Source organism: Lutra lutra, unplaced genomic scaffold (genome assembly GCF_902655055.1).
Source record: "Lutra lutra unplaced genomic scaffold, mLutLut1.2, whole genome shotgun sequence".
NCBI lineage: Eukaryota > Metazoa > Chordata > Mammalia > Carnivora > Mustelidae > Lutra > Lutra lutra.
Window position 1 is genome coordinate 272175 of NW_025923843.1, and position 10458 is coordinate 282632.

General features: G+C 46.3%; 1 pseudogene; it reads right to left on the reverse strand.

Annotated features, from left to right (window-relative positions):
• Positions 1–1531: 1531 nt before the first annotated feature.
• Positions 1532–2994, reverse strand: LOC125092688 (protein LZIC-like; annotated as a pseudogene).
• Positions 2995–10458: the final 7464 nt, after the last annotated feature.

Below are 10458 nucleotides of genomic sequence, written 5' to 3' on the forward strand. Positions count from 1 at the left end.
TAAAATAATTTTCAGGTCACACGGTCAGAGTGTCAGATTGCTAAAGGTGGTTTAAGATCATTTAACACCACAAGGCCAGGGGTGCCTGGGTGGCTCAGTAGGTTCAGCATCTGACTCTTGATTTTGGCTCAGGTCATGATCTCAGGGTTGTGAGCCCTGTGTCATGCTCAGCGGGGAGTCTGCTTGTCCCTCTCCCTCTCCTTCTGCCCCTCCCCCCCGCTTGTGCTCTCTCAATCTTTCTCTCTCTCTCTTTCTAAAATATACAAGTAAATCTTTAAAAAAATAAATAAAACCACAAGGTCAAATCCACACACAGATATGCCTGGAAAAGAAGTTCAAAATCTTTTTTAGACCCAATTGCATTCCACACAGCAGAAAGGAGGGGGTAACATTCAGGCGACAGCCCCCCTCAGTGGCTGGAAACACGTGTGCGAGGCTGTTAGGAGAATTTACCCCTCAATGGCTAAAGTCATGGGAGTGGCTAGGACTGGCCCACAGGAACAAGACGTCTGCCATCTCTTACCGGCTGGATGCCCCATGCAGTACCGCTCTTGTTCAGAAGCACCTGAACCTCCGAGTAAAAGTCACACATCAGTGCCTCGTGTGGAAGCATCATCTTAGTGATAACTTGCGTTGAGCATTACCAAGTCCATTCACATCCCCAGTGTCATGTGCTGCCATCACCGAGTCCCAGAGGAAGCTCAACAGGTAGCTGTTACTGATTTACAGCTCTACAAAGGTGCCCAACAGCATTCGTCATCAGGGAACCGCAATCAAAAGCACAGTGAGATCCTGCATCACCCCATAGCATTACTATAAAGACAACAGCAACAGAAGCAAGAAACCACGTGTTGGTGAGAATGTGGAGAAGTGGGAACCCCGATGCCTCAGTGGTGGGGCATAAAATTGTGGATTTTATGGAAATATAAAAGTTTTCACTTTAGGAAACAATCTCTCAGTTTCTCCAAAGGTCGGTAGAACCCACTGTATGAATTCAGTAATTCCACTTATACGTATGTGTCCAAAAGAAATGAAAGCAGGGACTTGAACACTGCCTTGTTCCCCCATGTCCACAGCAACCAAGAGCTGGAAAAAACCCAAATGTCCACAAATGGATGGATAAACAGAACAAGGTCTACTCATATAGTGTGATAATATTCAGCCATAAAAAATGACAGAAGGTTCAATTTATTTTTTTAATTTTAATTTCTAGTTCTCTTTTCGTTGACTATCAACACTTAAAAACAAGGAGGCTTGATTAAAACAGGTAGAGAGGCTGTTTCCTGTTCTCTCTCTCAAACACTAGAGACATAACGAACAAGGTCCCATGTGTCTATCATCCCAAAAAGTCTAGGATCACAAAGCACCATGATGAAGGGTATAACCTGAAGCCACAACAGTGTTCTTCAGTCACCTTTTTTTAAAGGTTATCAGTGCATTTCTAGGGTCTCTTGATTTCTTGGCAATGATTCAGAATCCCTAGAAGAGAAATGCCGTGTATAGTGAGAGTGTCCCAAGCTTCCATGCCATGTCATTTTTTTGTTTGTCCAACATCAAAACTTGTCAGTGCCAGAAGTTTGCCTCCAGAGCCAAGGTCTGTAGAGACTTTCTCAGACTAGCTGAGGAGAGACCTGCGTTTACTGATAAGAGAGCCTCATCATCGCAGTCAGCTTTTCTCCGAGTGTCCTGAGAGCACTTAGTATCTCCACTTTCTGTTGGGCATTCAGGCCTCTTTCCAGCTTCCCTACCATGAGATCTCCATCCATCTCCACTCACCTTGTCTGGAGCTGACCTGACCATTTCTTTACAAGTAATCTGATGATGTGTGGGGTCTTAATGGCCTGGCTGACAGCTGCTGGATGGCAGTTGCATTCCACTTGGCTCATCTACCGGAGTCATATTTCCAGACATGATTTTCTTCAGTGACATCATTAAAGTGGCTTAGTTGCTCCAGAGTTTTCTTCCTATTCATATATATCAAGTTCCTCTCTTGTCTCTTAGTATCCAGTGCTGACTGGTCCCAAAGTGCAGGAAACTCCTACCATTGATGTTCCAAGTGTCTTGAACTTGAGGAAGTTGAAATTGTTCATCAGGGTTACAAGAGAGTTGAAGTTCAAACTATTGAGGCTGTGGGTTCCAGCCTGGCAGACACTCCCAGTGGGAGCACTTCCCAGAAGGTACAATTTTAAAATGATTCCATTTCACTTTAAACTATTTAGAACTCTTGGGGTGCCTGGGTGGCTCAGTAGGTTAAGCCTCTGCCTTCGGTTCAGGTCATGGTCTCAGGGTCCTGGGATCGAGCCCTGCATGGGCCTATCTGCTCAGCGGGGGATCTGCTTCCCCTCTCTCCTGCCTACTTGTGATCTCTCTCTCTCTCTCTCTGTCAAATAAATCTTAAAAAAAAAACTATTTAGAACTCTTATTCTTAAATAGAAAGCAAGAAATTGGTCAGAAGTAATAAGATCAAGTACCAGCTTCCTTCTTACTCCTTCAAATAATTGTTTTCTGGTTTCTTCTTCCATGATTGCCCATCTCCAGACGCACAGAGCACAAGTCATTGAAAGGCCAGAGGCTTTTGCATGGTGCCAAATATATGTACTGATGGGAAGTTTGGAAGGGCAAAGAATTAATCAGACATAGTCAGCCTACTAATTAAAACAATCAGAAACACCAATTTAGAATTAGATGCTTTGTTTCTTGCCACCTGGAAATGGCTGGGGATGGAGCTTGGGACTGTCAGCCACAGGAGTTCCCAGTGTCCTCAAACTAAGGAGCCTTTACAAACTCTGTTCACCCTCTGAACCCCTTCTGGTGTCCCACCCCCACATCCCCTCCAGTGGTATTTGATGTCACCGTGCTGAAGCAGGACCAACTGCTGGGCCAGGACATCTCGTCTTCTCTTACCTGGTGGTACCTCAGTTTCCAAAGCATCTCACCCATATCTCCATCCTGTCCCGCTCCATGGAGACGTCCAATCGATAAGGGATGGCCCATCTGAGCTGGTTGTTAAAAGTATCCAAGGATACTGCTTAATACTTCAGTGTGAATCACTGTTTTGTCCAAAGGTGTTAGATGTCACAAGGATGTTTTGTTTTCAGAGGGTATAGCTTGGTAACTCATGTCAGTGAATGTTATGGAGGAACCTGAAACAAGGATTTTCTCTCATCTTTCAGGATTCACTTATTCATTCAACAAGCATCTCAAAAGTCCCTTCTCTATGTCAGAAACTCTGTTAGGTGCTGGAGTTATAAATATTATAAAGAAAATGGCTGTCAGTGTAGGGGATAGACAATGGTGAGACATCTTGATGAAGGCTATAATAATGACATAACGTGAACATTTATCAGAACTTTTATTATAGGGGATGTTAAATGTCCTTGTCTTTTGAGTCTCTTGAACTTAGGAACTTAGGAGGAGAGCAGAGATCATTGGCCTGTCTGCACTGTGTACTGGGGAGTGCCTAGAACAAACCAGGCATGTAGAGGGCGTTCAGTGAAAATCCGTGGAATGAATGAATAAATGAATACATTTGAACAGAGGGCCCAGGTCCAGAGCATGGTGAATATGGATGGGACTGCAGTTTTGCAGGGAGTCAGGACTTTCTGTGGCCTGTGCACGTGTGCACTCGTTCTGTCCGCACCCTCCACTCTAGCAAAAGTTCCCCTCGCCTGTGGCCCTGTGCTTTGCTCTTTGTTATTTTCTTCCACGTGCCTTTCTGCTCCTGCCCATGTCCCTTGTCTTTGCTCCCCTTTGCAGCAAACCTCAAGCAGGTTGTCTACACCTGCTACCTCCACATTCTCGTTTCCCCACTCTCTCTGGTTCACTTCAGTCAGTCCTCACTCCAGTCTGCCCACCAAACCTGCTCTTGTAAAACCCACCTCTGCCCTCCGTGTTGCTGACTCATGACTGTGAGCATGCATCTTGCTTCCATAATAGCAATGTAGATGGAGATGATCTCTCCTTCCTCCTCAACACCTCCTCTCCACCTGGCTTCCACTCTGGCCTCATTTCTGGCTGCTTATAGGAAACTCCTTGTAGCCTTCTCTCCTCCTCTGCTTCCCTCCTTCCTTCTCTTGAGTTCCTAAAATTGGCCTGTCCAATAGCCCCCTTCCATCCACTCTTTCTCCTGTCCCCCTCAACTCTCTCTGCCCCTTTTACCCTTCTCTACTTTTTCCTTTTTGCACACACTTAGCCAACTTCTAACATGTTATATAATTTACTCGTCACTGTGCTTGTCGTGTATGGATACCACCTACCCCTTGCTAGAATTTAAGGCCATGAGCATGGGCATATTTGTGTGTTTTGCTCACTGTTGTATTCCAAGTATGGAGATCTGTGCCTGGCATGTAATGGGCACTCAGTAAATAGTTGTTGAGTAGTATTTATTACAAGTGGCCACTTATTAGTGAATGTTTTCAGAAATGGCGATTTTAGCTTCTCGGTGTCTCAGATAATATATACTAGGCATCAGGGAAGGCTTCACAGAGGAGCTGACATCTGAGCTGAGTCTAAACCAGTGGAGGAGAAATTCATGGGGCAGGGAAGGGCTGAGGGGAGGCAGTCCAGGCAGAAGTAACTCTTTCTGGGATGCAGGGAAGAGTTTGAGGCATGAATGTTAGGGTTGGCTTTAGTTTGGCGTGGGCCAAAGAGCCGTGACGGGGAGAAGCTTAAAGAGTGGATAGCCATTGGGGATGGCAGTGCTGTGAATGCATATAGGTACCATTCACAGATTTCTGGGGATTGAGGAGACAGTTTTCGACTCCAAGTAAAGCAGACTTGCTTCTGTCATATCATGCCCAAAGGCTTTTCAGAAAAGTAATCCAGGATCCTCTGTACTTTTCCTAAGTACTTTTCTCATGACTGCCCCACCAGAAATAGCTGAGCTGCCTGAGATCTGGCATGTCTGACCAAGATGCTCTGGACCACAGTGCTTTCTAGGGGCCCCTTCCGGGTGGCAGGTCCTAGCCTGTGCTCCTCAGTCCCAAAGATGTGAATAACAAGATGGTGAGATTCAGAGCAGCAGAACCCCACCCCAGCAACACTGGTGCCCTCCTGACCCCTGGAAGCCTCTAAGACCTTCCTTCCCTATACTGCCTGGGGGAATGGCTGAGACATGGGAGCACAGAGAAGTATTTACATTTCTCCCCACCTAAGGTATGCAACAGCTTATGGGGCCTGAGAAATGATGTGTGCAAGAAGCTTCTGGTCCAGGAGGAGAGGGTGGTCCCCTGCACTAAGCGGCATGGTGATAATACTTTCAAAGAGGGGAAGGAGTCCAGAGGCAAGAGTGTCCACTTCCAAGTGGAGAGATCAGGGAAGACTTCATGGAGGCAGTGGCATTTTGTATCATTCTTCATAAAAATCAGTGGGGAAAAAAATCAGTGGGGAGATGGGAAAGAAAACTCCACAGCAGGAGTGTGTGGACATTTATGGGCAGACGGCCTCTAGATTAGCACCACTGTGAGCAATCTATTAATTGTATAAATTAACAATTGTTTCTCAGGCAGCCAAAAAACCCAGCCCTAGCAGATGTCAAATGTATCCATTTTGTCCTATAATCTTTAAATAATCTTTTCATAAAGTGCCAACTGAAGTAAAGACCTAATCCATCCTCCTCCAGTAGGAGGGGAATTAACTTTCTGATGGTATAAAATAATCCTTTTAGGTGACATGAAACCAACTCTCAGCCTAAATCCTTTCTTTTTCCTCCCCCACAGGTGCCATCATTACTGTTAAGAACTCCATTTAAAAAATAAGCAGAGAGACTGGAGGGGTTATTTTGAGTCCTGAATAGTATTTAGTTGGAACCCAAATCTTCTAAAATGACAGCCTGGCTTCTGAGTGGCCCTGCTGAGGATTGTGCTGCTCCCCATTGGAGGGGAGCCCCCATTTCTGGGGGGAAGAGCCAGGGGTCCCAGCCCACTCTCCAGAGACTGGGCCCTAATGGGCCCTAAGAGGGGCTTGGGACAGTGAGAGGTTAGGTATGGGAAGTGATTCAAGACAGCAGCAGGTGAGAAAGTATTGGCACTAAAGCATTTTAGAGGTGGTGGTAACAGAGATAATCCACTTACTGATGCTCTCTTTGGAGGGGAAGATGGCCCAGCTGGAGGAGGACACATAGCTTAGAATCAGGGACTCCTAGTTGAAGTTCTACTTTGCTGATTACCAGTTGTGTGGTTTGGGGACATCCTTTCCTTTTTCAGAATCTGCACAATGGGAACAGCATTAGGAAAGCCCTTTCTTATAATATACAGGTAGGAGAAAAGCGACATAAGCAGTAAATGGGACTCCTGGGACAGAGAGTTTAAGAGTCATATTGGAGGTCAGCATACTGTGAGGTCTGGAGCTAAGGGCTCCTTCAATTCTACTTTGTAGGGTAGCTTTATTAGGGCAGAACTGAAACTAAGAGTTGATTCTACTGTCATCTGCATTCTTTTCCTGGTCGTATCATGCAGACTCCGGTTGGTAATGTAATTAGTCCATCCATTATTTTCTCTCCTATACCTAATACCATCTGTCCATCTAGTCGCTGGAACGAGATTATTGAGCACATGCTACGTGTCCATGGGGAAGGACAGCTGTGTGAAGTATTGGGCACTCGAAGAGAAAGGCTGCTTGTTCAGCCCTTGATAAGCGCACAGATGAACCTGTACCTGAAGAGCATATGGTGCCATGTGATCTTGTAAGAGAGGTTTGCCTCAGCACATCATTAGAGCTATTTTCTTGTTTTCAGGAGGAGGGTGAGGAGAGTGGGGAGAGGCTACGCACAGCACCAAGAGGGAGAGGGCAGAGAAGGCTGCTCTCCTCACTCTCAGTAGGTGGTCTTGATGGGAGTGCAGGCATATGTGCACAGTTCCTTAGTGTGAGTTTTGGGAGGGGAAGGGGGGAAGGGCATTCCAGGGAGAGGGAACAGAAAGTGCAAGTACATGTTGGATCTGCTACCCTGGCTCAGTGTGGTCGAATGGAGTGAGGCGTCTGGCCATGAGTGGCAGATCATCTGGCAAAATGGCAGGTGCCAGAAGGCAAAGGTATCTCGTGGCCTCTGAGGAGTTAAACTTTATCCTGAAGCCTCCTTTTAAATCCTTCTAAACAGGGGAGTGACATTATCAGATTTTAGAAAGATAATTCTGGTGGCAGTGTGGCAGCACAGATGGGAGGGGAGAGAATGGAAACAGGGAACCCTGTTCTGCAAAGATTGCGATAAATCCAGGCAACGGAGATGATGAGCCTGAGGGCCTGAAGTGAGGGCAGGTGCATAGGAATGAGGATGAAGTAGATTATAGAAAGAATTAAAAAAGAGAATCAGCCTGGCGACTGATTGGAAATGGAGGGAAATGAGTGAAGGGGAGGTGTGGAAAAGTACTTGAGGAGTCTGGTTGGGGGGATAGGGTGAGGGATGGAGTCATTAATCAGAAATAAGATGAGGGACAAGGGTTGGGGTAAGAGAAGAGGGGACAGAACTATGAATTCTGCTTTGGGTCTCTGGAGTCATGAATTCTGGGAAGAGGAGTCCAGTTGGCAGTTGAAACTGGGTTTAAAGTTTGGGAGAGACTTTTACTTATTCATGACACAAATATTACTGAGTGTATGTTATGTGTCCAGTAACCTTGTAGTGTCTGGAGATACAGCAGTGACTGTGATAGACAAGATCTCTACTTTCATGAAGCGCTCATTCCTGAGGAGGGAAAACAAATAACAAACTAGTGGACAGATGCAAAATAAAACAGGATAACATGACAGAGAATAGCTGGGGGACTCCATTAGATAGGGTTCAGGGCAGGCATTTCGTAAGAAGCTAGGATTCAAACCAAGATCTGAATAATGAAGAAGGGCCAGCCACGTGAAGAACTCAGGGAAAAGCAGTCTGGGCAGAGGAATCTGTATTGTGCAAAGGCTTTGAGGTGAGAACACATATGGCATGTCCAAGGAAGAGAAAGAAGGCCAGGGCGCTTGCAATGTAGCAGGTGAAGGAAGGGAAGGTAGGAGATGAAATTGGAGAAGTGATCAGGGGTTGGATCACACCATAGAATATGTCAGTTAGATGAGGCTCCTCTGAATGGTAACAAAGAACCCTCAAATCTCAATAGCATCTAGTAAAGATGTTATTTATCACTCATACTACATGTCTATAACGGATGGGCTGCAAATCTTCACTCCAGACTCCGGTAGATGGGACAGCTCCTACCTGGGACATTTCTTGTCTTTTCACAGAGGGAAGAGAGAAGGAATAGGATCACGTGATCCTTACAGCTTCTGCATGGAAGTGGATGTGCCCCTTCCACTAGCCAAAGCAAGTTATGTGGCCGAAAGTGATGCCATCAGGGGTGGGAATGCACAGTCCTTCCATGGAGAGGAGCAGCAGGAGTTGAGATCAGCAGTGCAACCTTCCACTGTAGACTATGGTGAGAAGATTCGATTATAGTATAGAAAACCATTAGGATTTTTATTTTATTTTAAAGCAGAGGATATTATTATTGGTTGCCAAAGTAGGGTAAAAATAGGTCAAGAGTGAAAATAGGAGATATGAGAAGCCGGGCAATCTGGGAAAGTCCATGTCAGATATGAGCACATGACAAGGGAGTTCTTTAGGGTAGATCCTTAAAAATACTACCAGGACCAGGCCCTCTGCAGGAGGCATATTGTGGGGGTGACTTGGCCTTGTTGGCTTTCCATATGTATCAGGCACTCGAGGATGGTCTTTGGACAGGGGACCCTGGAAAAGCCGTATTCTGCCCAAGATCACAGCATTCCTCCCTAGGAGTCTCCTAGAGAAAGATGCAGGTGATGAAACTTGTAAAGGGAAAATAACACCTAAATGCTAGTGAGGGTGGGCCCTGAGCCACAATAATGTGAGTTTTGTAAATTAGGCCGGAGGAAACAGAAGCAGCCATAGCTTTTGCTTTCTCCTCCTCTTCCTCACACTGAATACCATAGGAAAAGACAATCCCTAGTCAGGAATCTTCTTTCTTTTCCACTTGGAAAGGAGAGAGAAGAGGGTAGGATGGGTGGTGTGCTCAAGAACAGTGAGCCCTCAGGGCAGTATGCCACTTCTGCCACCAAGCTGAAGAGAAAAGAGAAAGAAAAAATAAGATGCCTAAAAGCTCCCGGTGCTGTGCAGACCAGGAGCAGACCCCCAGCCCACCTGTAGGGTGGAGCGCTGTAGCTGAGTCTGGGTCAGTCTTCCTCTTCTGCAGTGTGGGCTGAGGAGGGGATGAAAAGGAGAGCTTCCCTTCCCTCAAATGCTGTCTCCTGAGACCTAATGCCTCCAGACCAGGAGGGAGAATGGAGAAAGCCACACAGAGGAAGACAACTTTGACTTTTTAATTTCTCCTGCCAAAGCTCCCCCTGCTGGTGGCTCCATGGCGGTTCCTCATTGCACGCTTGAAATATACCAAGGGGTCCAGGAAGTGAGGGGGGACCCATGGCTGAAATAGCCAGGACGACTGATTTTGCCACCTGGGGTTTTCTCTGAACATCAAATCTTGGCCTCTCTTTTTATAAGAGAACGTCACAGTTCTTCAACTAAAATGATAAATGTCTCATGGGCAGGGCCCATAACTTAGACTTCTTTGGATCCCTTCCTTCCTCACAAAGTCCAGCACAGGCCAGTGAAAAACAAGTTAAGTACTTCTGTGAAGGAACGAATGAGTGACCAAGTGATTTCCCAGAAGGCTTAACCAGAAGCAACACCTGTGTTCCAGTTCTCCCACTGCCATGGTGTCCTGTGATGAACTACGAAGTTCCGTATGAGAATGCAGATGGAGAGAAGGAAATTTATTATGCTGTCAGAGAGGGAAAGCAACAGTGTAGGCCTTCTGATTCTCTTCCTGCTGGCTGGGCCCTGTGACCAACAGTTCTCCGTTTCCTCTAGGGCTCAAGGGACCACAATAGGCTCAGGCCATTACCCATGGAGCTGGCCAGGGAGAACCTACCTGTCAAATTGGCCAGAATGTAGCAAGGTAAACTCCTGATGAGTCCTTCTGTGACACCCTGGGGCTTTGGTGACAGAGTTAATTAATCAAGACACCAGCGTCAAAATTAAAGTGAGGAGGAAAGTCAATTAGTGATTGAATAGCTATGAGGAGACATATTTTAATGAGGTTCCCTCTAATTTGGGCTGTTCCTCACCCCTCCTCATTAGGTAGTGGTCACACTTCCTTTTTCTGAGCACTGTGAGGGTCAGGAAGAGGGAGGGACGAAGGGTGGCTCTCTAATTTACTCAGGGGTGGATTGGGAGAGACTTCTCTGTTGTCTGCAATATGCCAGGGCCCCATAAAGCTATTCATCACCTCTCTGAATTCTTTACAGCTGGATGTTCATTTCGATTTGTAATCACCTCCTCAGCAATCCTTCAGCAGGCTTGGCCAGGCTCCTGAGAGGAGATCTGAGCCAGAGGGGGAGACACAAGCCGGCCAGGAAGGCTGGATCTGGGCTCTCCAGGGATGCATCTGCCACCAT